Source organism: Schistocerca piceifrons, chromosome 7 (assembly GCF_021461385.2).
Source record: "Schistocerca piceifrons isolate TAMUIC-IGC-003096 chromosome 7, iqSchPice1.1, whole genome shotgun sequence".
NCBI lineage: Eukaryota > Metazoa > Arthropoda > Insecta > Orthoptera > Acrididae > Schistocerca > Schistocerca piceifrons.
The window spans coordinates 464,745,711-464,760,918 of NC_060144.1; the positions used below are offsets into that span (position 1 = coordinate 464,745,711).

Here is a 15,208-nt window from a genome sequence, read left to right on the forward strand (position 1 = left end):
TTGCATCCTCATTGTGGCACTGTTAGGGCCACGCTTATTTGAAGAGACTTCATCTTTCAGATGTTGAAACAAGCCTACCAACTTTCGTTTGGGTTGCACAACTCCTTCTGGTGCTGCGTTTTTTCTCCATCAGAGTATATAAAAGAGAAAGGGAAAAAACTGCGGTAACGTTAACTAGGTCAGCTTCGGGAAAGCTAGGAATCCGAAAAGCAACTCTTGTGGAACCTTTCGTAATAGATTATAGCGATATGGGAAATGGTGGTGGTGGGGGGGGGGGGGGCAGATGTTGGCAGAAAAAAGAAAACCTGCGACAGTTTAGTGAAAATTGCGTACATCGTAAAAATAAATTAACATTTATGGGTTTCTACGGAGGACAGAAGTGAAGCGTAGAGGTAGACGAATGATATACTTTGTCTACCAAGACAAAGCTGAGAGAATGAGAACTGCAGCGTAAAAAAGATACTCTTTTGCTAAAAGTCATATAGCGAGAATGAAGATATTCACTGATGCTTTCAAATTTTTACGTCGTACAAATAGCGGAAGAGACGATCAGTATATTTAGTAGTAGGGCTGAAGGTAAAAGAAATATCGGCGACGGTGTTCCATATAACTATGTCATTCTGGCTGAAACTCAGCCAGACACTGCAACAAATAAAATGATAAATGAAGACATTCTAGCAGTATGCGAGGAGTGACACATAAAAGTAATTTCAGGAAAACCAGATGCTAGACATTCATTAGAAGAATCTGCAGGAAGTATAGTCGACCCACAAAGGAGATTCGACCGATACTTGAATATTGCTCGCCAATGTGGGATCCGTACCAGATTGGATTGATAGCGGAAGTAGAAACGATAGCAGCACGTATCGTTCCAAGTTCATTTAGTGAGCGCAAAAGCGTCATGGAAATATTCAGCCAACTCCAGTGACAGATGCCGCAAGACGTGCCCCCTCCATCATTATGTGATTTTCTGTTGAATGTTTCGAAAGTGCAACGTTCCTAAAATAGTTAACCAGTGCTTCTTCCTACGTATGTTTCGCGAAAAGATCGTGAGCATAAAATTAGACAGATTCGAGGTCACTCCAGCAATTGATCGTCCAGCGCTCCATTCGCGACTGCAACGGGAAAGAAAGTGACAATGGTTCACACACAAAGTACCCTTTACCATATACCATAACCCTGTCTTGCAGAGTTTAGATGTAGACGTAGCTGTAGATACGGATGTTTGAACGTCCAGCTTGCGGGAGGGCAGAGAACCATTAACACTGAGCAAAGCTGACAATCGTCCTCTAATTCACACTGGTGTCCCAAATTAAACTAACGAACCGTTATTTCCCCGTCCTGTGTCTAATTCGGTATACACTCACACAAACTATCAACCAGATGACCGTACGATGTTGTTCTGCACGGAAAACGGCTTTCCGGTCAAAGGACAACCACGCCAACGGTGACGATGACGTCAATTCATCTATGAATCGAGGTAATGCTTGCCTGGTAGTCCCACGTCCACAATCGGTGTGTACACAGTCACAGACGGTGTAGTATGTCACAGAGAGGATGCATACCAGACTCTCTGCAGTATAAGACCATAGAAAGAACGGAAGCAGGACAATCGCAAACTGATGTGGCCTGATAGCTTAACGTGAATCTTTCTGTTGTTTTTCTAGGGTAGCGACAGTTTGTAGGGACCGAAACTGTATCTCGAAGACCACGTGTGCCTTCAGAAGAGAGGACCATCATTTGGTTGTAAGGGCACGACAGTTCCGTCTTAGTACTGCACACCAACTGGCATGTGAGCTCGCACCATCCACTGGAGGTGTTTATCGAGGCAAACGGTGTGTAGAAGGCTTTGGCAGAGTGGCCTTTATGGTCGGAGGCCTGCTTTATGCCTACCTCTGACGCGTCTTGACAGAAGGGAACGTCTAGACTGCAGCCGTAAACATGCTACCTGGGCGGACGAACAGATGAGTCGCGATTTGGTCTGGAGGTTGGTTCGTGACGGAGTCGCATCTGGAAGGAACGTGGAACACGATTTCGGGACCCAAACATTCTTGAAATAGATCGATTCGAGGAGGACCCCTAACTGTGAATCAGCAAGGTTTAACTACTGTCAGGTGTCGTGACGAGATCTTGGGATCTCATCTGCTGTTGTTGCGAAGCACTGTGGGTACAGACTTGGTATTGATGGACGATATTGCTCGACCTTTTAAAGCACGGATAGTTGATGTGTTCTTGGAAACGGAAGATATTGCACACATAGCGTGGCCAGCTCGCTCTCCCGATTTGAATCCCATAGAGCATGTCCGTTATGCACTAGGGAGATGGCTTGCATCACGTCAGGATCCAGGAAGAATGGACGTCAGCCGAGCTGTTCTAGGCGCTCCAGTCCGGAACCGCGCTGCTGCTACGGTCGCAGGTTCGAATCCTGCCTCGAGCATGGATGTGTGTGATGTCCTTAGTTAGGTTTAAGTAGTTCTAAGTCTAGGGGACTGATGTCCTTAGATATTAAGTCCTATAGTGCTCAGAGCCATTTGAACCATTTTGATCACATCATTCACAGCATTCCCCATCGTTGATAGGCCGGTATTGCTTGCAGAGGTGGTGCCACCCCTTACTGAGCACATTAACTTGTTGTCTGAATCTGTGTGCAAATCCGTTAAGTTGGAAAAAATGAATGACATTTTTGTCTACCGTTACGCATGTTGCTATTGTTTAAGTTCTGAATTCTATGCATTCTTTCTACTTTACTATCACATGTTTATACTGTTTTGTGGCAACATAAACGCAGCCTTGCAAAATTTCCGTTTCTTAGTTTACTTTTGGACACCAGTGTATATCTATGAATGAGGAAGTCGTTTCTGAAAGTATTTTTCTTCAGTGTAGTCTAATATTGAAGTGAAAAGTCGTCGAGAAGCGGTACAGATAAGAATAGAACCTTTGAAATGTGGTGTTACATAAGAATGCGATGATTAGATACACAGGGTTACCAATGAAGAGGTACTGAAATGAATCGGTGAAAGGCAGTTTTTGGGCATAAAGCGACTAAAAGCAGCTGTAGCTTGATAGCACACGTTATGAGGATTCAAGGAACAGTTAATTTGGTTCAAATGGCTCTGAGCACTATGGGACTTAACATCTATGGTCATCAGTCCCCTAGAACTTAGAACTACTTAAACCTAACTAACCTAAGGACAGCACACAACACCTAGTCATCACGAGGCAGAAAAAATCCCTGACCCCGCCGGGAAGCGAGAACGCTACCGCACGACCACGAGCTGTGGACATTAATTTGGTAATGGAAGGAAGTTGAAGTGATAAAGTTTGCAGCGAGAGATTAAGGTCTGAATACAGCAAACAGATTCAAATGAACATAGTTGTTCTGAAGAAATAATGAGACTTTCATCACGGTAGGCTTGCACGGAGACATCCATCATACCAGTGTTTGAGCTGTAAACTCCAGCAACATGAAAACAACTTTGAATATACAAGCTCAAAGAAAGAGCAGAACAGAATGGTTGAGGAGGGATTAGCACCTGACACGTGAAAGACTTGTCTAAAAGCTAATCGTTATAGATATCGACGAGTATTAAGGTCTTGCTGATGAAACAACAATGGATACCGTAACCAAATTCCCAGATATTTGTATCAAAGCAACCGAACGACGTGGCAGATTAACTATGCTACTGCGTTCGAGAAATCAACTAAGCCAACTACAAGATATTTCACGTTAAAAATACGGACCGGATACACCTTTAATATTAGTCCAGGTCTTGTTTCTGTTCCGTCCCCGAAGAGACAGTCTTCGAAGGAACGTTAAATCAAAGTATTACTTCCTTCCTTCGAAGTAAAAAAATGAGAATTAATTACTTTCCTTCAGTTCATCGCTTGAGTAATAAATTGTTTATGTACAAAGTTTCACTAAAGAAATGGCATTTGGATAAAACAATTACTGTAATTACATCCCACGAGAGCGAGAAGTCTGATTATTTCCACGCTTCGCAGCCCGAACTGGTTGACCTAGGTGGGAAGAACAGGAGGGTCAGAGAGGAGTAACGTTTTCCGCGGGTCTCGAGTTTCCCCTAAGTCTCCAGTTTCTCGCGAGCGCCACGTCATCGCCCAGCAGGCGTCAAGTGGCAATAGGGTCGCAACGTACTGGCCAGGCGCGTGCCCCGCCGGCTTGCGCCATTGCTTCGAGCAAGTTTGACCTTCGTTTGCTTGAGAGCACACACGACTGTTGACTGTAGCAGGCAGCGTGGATGACTAGCTGGCCTGCCGAAGCTTCGTTCGGTGGGTGGTCTGCAATGACAAACGATACTTCTTCAAACAGTATGCTGCGTATGACCTACATCTACATCCACGTCTACACATATACTTCTCAAGCCACCGTACGGTGCGTGGGGTAAGGCAAGCTATGCCACTACTAGTGATTTCCCTTCCTGTTCCACACGCAAATAGAGCGAAAGAAAAAGACTGTCTATATGTCTCCGTAAGACCCCTGATTTCTCAAATCTTATCTTTGTGGCTCTTACGCGAAATTTACCTTGGCGGCAGTAGAACCGTTCTGCAGGCAGTTTCAAATGCCGGTTCTCTAAATTTTCTCAATAGTGTTCCTCGAAAAGAACGTCGCCTTTCCTCCAGGGATTCCCATTTCAGTTCCCGAAGCATTTCCATAATACTTGCCTGTTGTTAGAACCTACCGGTAATAAATCAGGCAGTTCGCCTCTGAAATGCTTCGTTGTCTTCCTTCAATCCGACCTGGTGTGGATCCCAAACACTCTGACAGTAATCAAGAATGGGTCGCATTGGTGTCCTACATGCGGTCTACTTTACTTATAAACCAGACTTCCCTAAAAGTCTCCCAATAAACCAAAATCGACCATTCACCTTCCCTACTACAGTCCTTACGTGTTCGTTCCATTTCGTATCGCTTGGCAACGTTACCTCTAGACATTTAATCCAAGAGACCATGTCAAGCAGCACACTACTAATGGCGTATTCAAATATTACGGTTTTTTCCTACGCAGCCTCATTTACTTACATTTTTCCATTACATTTACTTACGTTTTTCCACTCATCACACTAAGTAGAAATTTTGTCTAAGCCATCCTGTATCCTCCTACAGTCACTCAACGATAACGCCTTCCCGTACACGACTGCATCAGCAGCAAACAGCCACAGATTGCTGTTCACCCTGTCCGCCAGACAGTTTATGTGTAGACAGCAACAATGATCCTATCATTGGGCCACTCCTGACAATGGTCTGGCAGCATCACGTAAGTCAGACGTGTCTGTATTCAGTGCTAAGCGACGCTTAAGGTGGCGTAACAGGTGACGCCGCTGGGCAGTGGATGACTGGAAACGAGAAATTTAAAGTGATGAATCACGCTATACACTGAGTCAATCCGATGGACGGGTTTGGGTTTGGCGAATGCCTGGAAAACTCTACGTGCCATAATCGGTCGCACCAGTAGTAAAGTACAAAGGGGTTAGGATTACGCGATGGGGTATTTTTCGAGGTTAGGGTATGGTCCTCTTATGAGCTTAAGAAAACACCAAATGCCGAAGAATATGTACACATTTTACAGCGTTGTTTATTGCGTATAGTTGATGTACAGTTCGGGGACAATGACTGTGTTGTATCAGCATGACGGTGGACCTTGTCATAAAGCAGCATCTGTGAGGCAGCATCTGGTGAACAATAACATTCCTAAAATGGACTGGCCTGCCCAGAGTCCCGACCTTAACCAATGGAAAATCTTTGGGATGAGTTAGACCCCTAGCGTCCAACATCACTACCTCTATGGTTTCGACCATTGAGGAAAAAATGGGCTGCTATCCTCAACAGCCATTCAGGCACTTCCCCCGAAGTGTCCCCTGCACAGATCAACTTGTCATAAAGGCAAACGGGTAACACACCTCATATTAAAGTCCACTAATAGCTGTCCGGATACTTTCGACGAGATAATTGCGCCTCTAGAAGAGCCAAACAGTTGATTGGTTTCTCTAACGTATATCTCGCGAAAGGACCATGGGTGGTAAAATGAGAGAGACCTACCGACAATCGTTCTTCCTGGCCACCATTTGTGGCTGAATCAGAAAATGCTGGAAGTAACAGTGGTACACGAAGTACCCTCCGCCATGCACCATAAGTTTACTTTAGGAGTGTATACAATGACGGAAAAAAGGTCGTAACAGGGGAAATAATAATTAATGCAGAGAAATGGAATTCCGGGAATGCATTTGTCTAGGTAACATATTTAAGTGATTAACGTTCCAAAATGACAGGCACATGCAAGCGCGAGATAAGCCATTGCAATATACCAATGCTGGGGCATTAAAAACGGTGTAACCTCCAGAATTTAGAATTCAAGCATGCAAATGTGCATGCGTTTTGTTGTACGGTTGCCAGATGTCAGTTTGTGGGAAGGAGTTCCATGCCTGTTGCACTTGGTCGATCAGTACAGGGACGGTTAATGCGGTTTGTTGATGGCGCAAAAGTTGTTGTCCATTGAAGTCCCATATGAGCTCGATTTCAGACAGATCTGGTGGTCGAGCAGGCCAAGGCAATATGGTGACACTCTGTAGAGTATGTGGGCTTACAACAGCGGTATCAGGGCGAGCGTTATCCTATTGGAAAACGCCCCCTGGAATGCTGTTCATGAATGGCAGCGCATCAGGTCGAATCACCAGACTGACGTACATATCTGCAGTCAGGGTACATGGGGTAACGACAAGAGCGCTCCCGCTGTCATACGAAACCGAAACCCAGAGCATAATTCAAGGTATGGGTACAGTGCGTCCAGCACGCAGACATGTTGGGGCAGCTCCTCAACTGGTCTCCTCCTAACCAACACACGGCCATCGCTGGCGCTGTGGCATAACCATCTTTCGTCAGAAAACGCAACAGACCTCCACCCTGCCCTCCAATGATCTGTCGCTTGAAGTCTCAAATGGCGGTGCTTTGGGGTCAGTGGAACACACGCTACAGGGCGGCTGGCTCGGATTTGTCCTTAAAGAAGTAACCGTTTTGTAACAGTTTGTTGTGTCACTGTGGTGCCAACTGCCGCTGAAATTGCAGCTGCAGATGCAGTACGAGGCGCCAGATCCATACTCCGAACACGATGGTCTTCACTCTCGGCAGTGCCATGTGGCCGTCCAAAACCTGGTCTTCTTGCGATCGTAAGTTCTTGTGAGCAACGCTGGCACCAGTCATGTACAATGGCTACATTCCTGCCATTTCTTTATGAAATATCGAAGTAGGGACATCCAGTTTCTCGTGGCCCTATTACACGACCTCATTAAAACAAAGTGAGGTCTCGATAATGGCGTAATAATGGCGCCTTCGTCGCCTTAAAGGCATTCTTGACTAACATCAACTCTCCATGGCCAATCTCAAAGGTAACTAACACTCAGGACCGTTACAGCGTGAATTTAAAGCGTATCTGATTTGCATCCTCATAGTGGTGTTACTGGCGCCACTCTTACGTGACTGGCGCGAAATTTGAATGGACGTCATATTTCAGCTGCAGAAACACGCCTGCCAATTTTCGTTTATGCCGCACAACCCTTCTTGGTGTTGTAATTTTATTTTTCGTTAGTGTATGTAGGCAGATGCAGCTGTAGCGCCTCTCTAGCGTGGTTGCTTGTGGCGTGCCACCGACTTAAAGGTTGTAACATGATACTCTGGCATACTTCCTATAGAGCAATGCAGAGACATAACACCGGAGTTCGACCCGGAAACATATGAAGTTATTTGCAGCCAAACAGCATAGCTTCAACGGTGTCCGCTTGAGAGCCATCAAGTGCATTTACTGTAAATCCTACTTCCGGTTTCACGGGCTTATAACATTTACGAGCCGACAGCACCCGGCTAGCGTGACGTCAGATAATGGCCGCTAATGGCGATGACACCTCTCGCAAGTGCCCTCAATTACCAACACGCACCAAGCTGTAGAGCAGAAGCGGTCACCAGGCACTGCGCCTTGTGACAAACTCGGTCACCTCGGGTGTGACCTGGCCACTCTCGTTTACAAAAAGTGATGGCCTTTAAGGGGCTGTACAAGTTGATGGATGCTTTAATGGAAGCTATATGCTTGTAAAAAGAGATTTAGACTCCATCTTCTCACAAGTGTAGCCGAAGTCGTTAGCTCTTGTCGGGCACACTCCACCTCACGCAGAGATGCCCGCTTCGATACTGGTTGTGGAAGAAATTTTGAACGACAGTAGACCATGAACACTAAAACAAGATGTTTTTGGCACAATCCTCCATGTCCCTGTCCGTTCCTCTGAAGAATTTCTTCGTGTTGGTTACATCTCAAGTGTCCTCAGGCTTGAAATTGTTCCCAGACAGCCATGGGTTAAATACTGCAGGAATTCGAACCTTGAGCGGACAGAATCACAGGCACGATGGCAATTAAGCTATCCTCCCTGGAATCTTGGCAAAGAAAAACAAAACAGTTCAAAACAATGAAAATTTTCGAATATTCCACACTCTCTAGCATTCTAACCCAGTACAAAGGTAGTGACATAGCCTCTCCAACAGCATCGTAGCTAGTACGACTAAGAGCTCTTTGGTGGTCAGACCAAGCTTCCGTCTGATGACAACTTTCGCTTTATTTATAGAAAATAGAAACAATAATAGATGTTTGAAAGTTCAGTATCCGGACGGGCAGACAGCTGTTAAAGCCGAGCGAACCTGATAGTCGTTTTTGAATAAATACAATCTCTGATACACATTTACGTATTCTGAAAGTATAACCTTGTGTAGAAGAGAAACGTCGACGATAGCGGTGCAGAAAAGAAGGCAGAGAAGCTTTAGAAACGTGGAGTTACAGAAGGAAGTGAAGATTGGATAGATGCATGGGATAACTATGTAAGGAGCTGAACTGAATCGGGGAATGACAGTTTTATGGCATAAATTGACGAAACGAACGGATCACTTGATAGAACACATCCTAAGAGACCAAGGAATCGTTAATTTCATAATGGAGGGAACTGTGCACTAACCCGTGCGTGAAATTTCTCTTGAACTAAAATACAAATACTTTATCATGCGAAACAAACAAACGTTGAGCCACACTCGCTGAAAACAGTGGAGTGCGCAGCACACTGTTGTGAGTAATCTATCAGTTGTTACTGACTGCGTCTGCTGTCCCTCGAAAGTCAGAGACTTGGTGTACCACTTCGATAAGGAACTGACGTTGAAAATAGGGATGTATAAAAATTATCACTTTTAACTAGGGGAGAGTCTTCTACCTTAACTCTTTGACTACCACAGGGAGCGTGTGTCCCGCGATAGGTTATCATGCATGTTATTACCATGTATCAGTGTCCCACTGGTAAAGGGAAGCGTACTATCGTTTGGTTTATCAGAGTTGTTATGATTACAGATTGCACCTATGGGGTGTGCTTTGTCTAATTCCATTATTGACCCTATTCTCCGTATTGTCAGAGCGAACTAGTTCGCACCCACAGATAGGCAACCTAATTACCACATTCGCAAAGTGGACTGCCCTCTCGCCTTCCCGGAAACATCACGTCAACGACTTGTTCCTACAAACTGACGCTTGCCACATCTCAAACGAAGCTGGCACTAAGTACCTGTAACGTGTCTCTCTTCAGTATGTCTTGTATTTTTTGCGCGGTAATCTTCTGAAATCTTCGAGGTACTTATGAATAATGCTGTATAGTGTATTCCCCAACCCTATTGGGAAACGAAAAAGCGGAATACATTCGTTTCATACTGTTACTTCTGACTAACACAGTAAGTAAAATAACTATACATTAATGTTTTTGAAATAAAAATGGTAGTCAAAGGGTTAAACCACGTTTCAAACTTCCGCACAATGTCAGCCTTGTAATGTGAATTTCATATATTTTCTTCTTCCATTTTGAAATGATAGCAATCACTGTAGGTGTGCTGCAGTATTTTTGTGAAATGACAAAAATTATTCGGCAGAATTAAGGCTCTTACAGATTTGAAAACCTCCTCCAAGGTACAACGTGGTCCTGTACGGAACAAATATTTCATTCAAATTCGAAAGTGATGCACTCGAAAAAGTCTTGTTAGAACTGTATTTAATAGTCTATGTATTACTTTATTAATCTACTACACATCAGTAACTAGTAAGTGAAAATACATTCAGAAGAACTATCATCAAAAACCAGTTATAAGTTAAAAACATAGAAGCTATTGGTTACTGAGACAAATTTCCATTTCGAAGACAGGGAGAATTGTCAAGGCGTTAAAGAAACTCAAGTCATTTGCAAATATCAACTGTTCCATAGAAGAAGACCTTCTTCCTTTCCGGGATACAAGATGGTGCACGAACGACGATGTATGGCTTAAAGATTCACACGTTATGCAACCAGTTTTAAATATATATCGAATTTTTCTTCCCACAAAAATTCAGCCATTGAAGAATTAACGATATTCTCCGAACACAAATATTATTTCATTCCATTATGGCAGAGTGCTACAGCAACCAGTTTCGAATTATTTCGGAATGAAAATAGTCTCGCTTGCGAAATTATTTAATGTCAGTGACGCGTTTCACACCTTTGGAGCATCATCAGATTTAGCGGGATGTGTAACCCATCCATCCTAAAACTGTACAAAATGGAAAATGGGAGCAACAGTAACTGGATATCCCGTTACTGTTGCCTCCATTTTTCATTTTATGTGTCTCTATGAAATATTGGTTTTATATTCAACTACTTTTACACAATCTGATGATGCCCCAAAAGGATGGAACGCGCCACTGATATTAAATAATTTTACAACCGAGATCATTTTCATTCTGAAATATTCCAAAATAGCTGTACAGCACTTACATATGCAGAACACATAATATTTACAAACTCTGCACAAACACAACCTCATGCCTCACAAGTAGAAAATGCACGAATCTGCGTGTGGCGGTTTACAGTCCGCATTCCTTCAATGATTATTAAATAAGTCACCACATTGAAACATCGACCAGGAAACATGTATTCCTATCACCCTCCACGTACAACAGTACCCTGCTATCACAAAATAAAGGGTCAACTAAGAAAGAATTTGGAAAATAAGGAAACTGTCACCAGAAATGTGAATCTAAGTGATTATGACCCAGTACTTAGAACAGAATGCTCATGTGTGTGCGAAAATTTAAAAGTTATTTACATGCTTGACTGACTGGATCATCTAGAAAGATGAATTTCAAGAAAAATAATGGGTGTAGTACAAACAAAGGATGGAAGGAAATTAGAAGTAATGAAGAAATCTATCGCAGTATTCAGAGATGTCAGAATTTTTGAGAAAATGGAGTTTGAACATCTTCGAGGAATGAGTGAGGTAGATTAACCAAACGATATTAAAATATCTCTGGAAAAATAAATACACAATAGCCTGAATCAAAAACGTGAAAAGAAATGATATTCAAGAAATGGAAGAAAGAAATTCTTCGGAAATGGATGGTACGCTTATAAAGGTTTGAAAATAGGGAAACCGAGGTAACATCAACAGAATTATTCAAACAGATATATCAGCAAGTATCTGCTGCGCTCCTTACAGAGAACGTCTTAGCGTCCGCAGTTCGCCACAATACCGCTAGAGTTAGTGGTCCACTGGAAACAAGACATTCCAGGCCTTCGTGATGGTCCCCGGAGATTAGCAACACAACAGCCTTGAAACAATGCGGAAGAGTTTTGGAGAGCGCTCTCGTGGGATTCTGGTGCCCCTATGAATGGGCTCAGCTTTCCGGGCGTTTGCAGCTCCACTTGAGCTATCCGTGTGAAAATCTACACACTAACGTATGCGACAAGGAGACTGGCACAATCATGGGAGCAAAATGTGCGGCCAGAGACGAACATGCTATCCCGTTATAGCAAAGCCGTTTTCCTCCGACAGACAGAAGACCTTAGGAACTTCCAACACTAGAAAGGGCACAGTCAGAATGATGTGCTGTGCAGAGACCCACACCGGGCTTCAACAGTCTCTCAAGAGCAAATATTTTCTTTCATGCATAACATGAGCATTCTCTCTCGCAAGACATGACTATTGTTGTTTCCGCTGACTTCAAAGTCAAAGACCTTGGCCGTTGCATTATAAGACGCTGCTCCTCAAGCTGAATGTCCCGTCGTTATAGTATCATATCGCGAGTGTTATTTGTGCCTGTCGCCCCTCTCGCCTTCCATTTTTCCGTCCTCTTCTATTGATACAGTCTCTTTCCTGAAGTACAGGATATATGAACCATCTTCGGCTGTATATTGGAATGACAACAGTAAAAATGTGTGCCGGACTTAGACTCGAACCCGGAGTTTCCGCTTCACGCGAGCGGTCGCCTTAACCGGTTCTTCCAACCGAGCACGAATCACAGCCAGACCCAAACTTCCATATGTCGTCGTCCATGTGTCACAATCTGCACTCGTACGTTACGTAAACTCATGCTCATAAATTAAGGATAATTGCAGAATGTGATGCCACACAACGTGGCACTACACAAAACTGGCGCTAATAGCATAGGCACATAGGGAACACACACGACACAGATCTCTAAGTCCACGGCATTTGTGATAAGTTGAGAAAACCGTCCCGAAACACATGTGCTACAAAACGCCACAGTTTCCTGCGCATGTACCCGACATCTGTCTGGGATAAGATCACTATTCACACGTACACAGGCCGCACAACGGGTTGGCATACTCTGTATCAGATGGTCGAGCAGGTGCAGGGGTATAGCCTCCCATTCTTGGTCCAGTGGCTGTCGGAGCTCCTGAAGTGTCGTAGGGGTTTGAAGACGTGCAGTGATACGTCGACCGAGAATATCCCAGCCGTGCCAGATGGGGTTTAGGTCTGGAGAACAGGCAGGTCACTCCATTCGCCCGATTCTGTTTCAAGGTACTCCTCCACGATGGCAGATCGGTGGGGTCGTGCGTCATCATCCATCAGGAGGAAGTTGGGACCCACTGCACCCTTGAAAAGGCGGCCATACTGGTGCAGAATGACGTCCCGATACACCTGACCTGTTACAGTTTCTCTGTCAAAGATATGCAGCGGTGTACGTGCACCAATCATAATCCCACCCCACACTATCAAACCACGACCTCCATACCGGTCCCTTTCAAGGACATTAAGGGGTTGGTATCTGGTTCCTGGTTCACGCCAGATGAAAACCCGGCGGGAATCACTGTTCAGGCTGTACCTGGACTCGTCCGTGAACAGAACCTGGGACCACTGTTCCAATGACCAAGTACTGTGCTCTTGACACCAAGCTTTACGAGCTCTCCTGTCACCAAGGGTCAGTGGAATGCACCTTGCAGGTCTCTGTTGATTCGTCTGCAGACTGTATGTCTGGAGACAACCGTTCCAGTGGCTGCGGTAAGGTACCGTGCAAGGCTCCCTGCAATAGTCTGTGGCCGTCTGCGGGCACTGATGGTGAGATATCGGTCTTCTTGTGGTGTTGTGGACGTCCCGTACTGTAGCACCAGGACACGTTTCCTGTCTGCTGGAACCGTTGCCCTAATCTTGAGATCACACTTTGTGGCACACGGAGGGCCGGTGCTGCGACCTGCTGTGTTTGACCAGCCTCCAGTCGTCCTAGTATTCTACCCCTCATAACGTCAACAATATGTGTTCTTTGAGCCATTTCAACAAAAATGGTTCAAATGGCTCTGAGCACTATGAGACTTAACATCTTAGGTCATCAGTCCCCTACAACTTAGAAGTACTTAAACCTAACTAACCTAAGGATATCACACACATCCATGCCCGAGGCAGGATTCGAACCTGCGACCGTAGCAGTCCCGCGGTTCCGGACTGCAGCGCCGAGAACCGCACGGCCACTGCGGCCGGCCCATTTCAACACACAGTCACCATTAGGACGTCTGAAAACGTCTGTACACTTGCTCGCTGCACCGTACTCTGACATACACCAACACACCTCTGCGTATGTCGACTGCTGCCAGCGCCACCGTGAGACGACCACAGGTCAAATGCAGAGCATGGTCATACCGCGAGGTGATTTAAGCTCACCAGAGCGTTGTTTCACCATGTATCAGCATTATCCTTGATTTATGAGCGTGAGTGTATATTACCGTCCAGGAAGGACCTATTTATTGAGAGTCGAGCGCCTGGTATAGCCGAATAAGTACGACATAACGCTGCCTGTGTTATTAAAAAGTACGGTGCAATGTTCCTTCGGGGACATGCTTGCACGCTTCTCTAGCCTCTTTTTTTTATTTATTTTTTTTTTTTTTACTGATAGGGTTTGCGAATGCGACACTCAGTTCTGCAGTGACTTTTGCGGCTGTCGTGTTATTTTTCGTCGCCATTCTCTTCAATGACCGTCTTTGACGATAACTCAACACCCACTTGCGTACAGGTTGTGACTACGGTGTTCTTTTTTTTCGTTTCCCTTTCGTTGTTTATGTGGTCTTCAGTCCAGACACTGGTTTGATGCAGCTCTCCATGCTACTCTATCCTGTGCAAGCTTCTTCATCTCCCAGTACCTACTGCACCCAACATCCTTTTGAATCTGTTTAGTGTACTCATCCCTTGGTCTCCCTCTACGATTTTTACCCTCCACGCTGCCCTCCAATACTAAACTGGTGATCCCTTGATGCCTCACAATATCCCCTACCAACCGATCCCTTCTTCTAGTCAAGTTGTGCCACAAATTTCTCTTCTCGCCAATTCCATTCAGTACCTCCTCATTAGGTATGTGGTCTACCCATCTAATCTTAAGCATTCTTCTGTAGCACCAGATTTCGAAAGCTTCTATTCTCTTCTTGTCTAAACTATTTGTCGTCCAAGGTTCACTTCCATACATGGCTACACACCATACAAATACTTTCAGAAACGACTTCGTGACACTTAAATCTATACTCGATGTTAACAAATTTCTCTTCTTCAGAAACGCTTTCCTTGCCATTGCCAATCTACATTTTGTATCCTCTCTACTTCGACCATCATCAGTTATTTTGCTCCCCAAATAGCAAAACTCCTTTACTACTTTAAGTGTCTCATTTCCTAATCTAATTCCGGCAGCATCACCCGATTTAATTCGACTACATTCCATTATCCTCGTTTTGCTTTTGCTGGTGTTCATCTTATATCGTCCTTTCAAGACATTGTCCATTCCATTCAACTGCTCTTCCAGGTCCTTTGCTGCCTCTGACAGAATTACAATGTCATCGGCGAACCTCAAAGTTTTTATTTCTTCTCCAT

General features: G+C 44.6%; 1 long non-coding RNA gene across 1 annotated transcript in view; it reads right to left on the minus strand.

Annotated features, from left to right (window-relative positions):
* LOC124805268 overlaps positions 1-15,208 on the minus strand; it is a 713,999-nt gene that overhangs the window by 632,398 nt on the left and 66,393 nt on the right. The window lies entirely within an intron of this gene.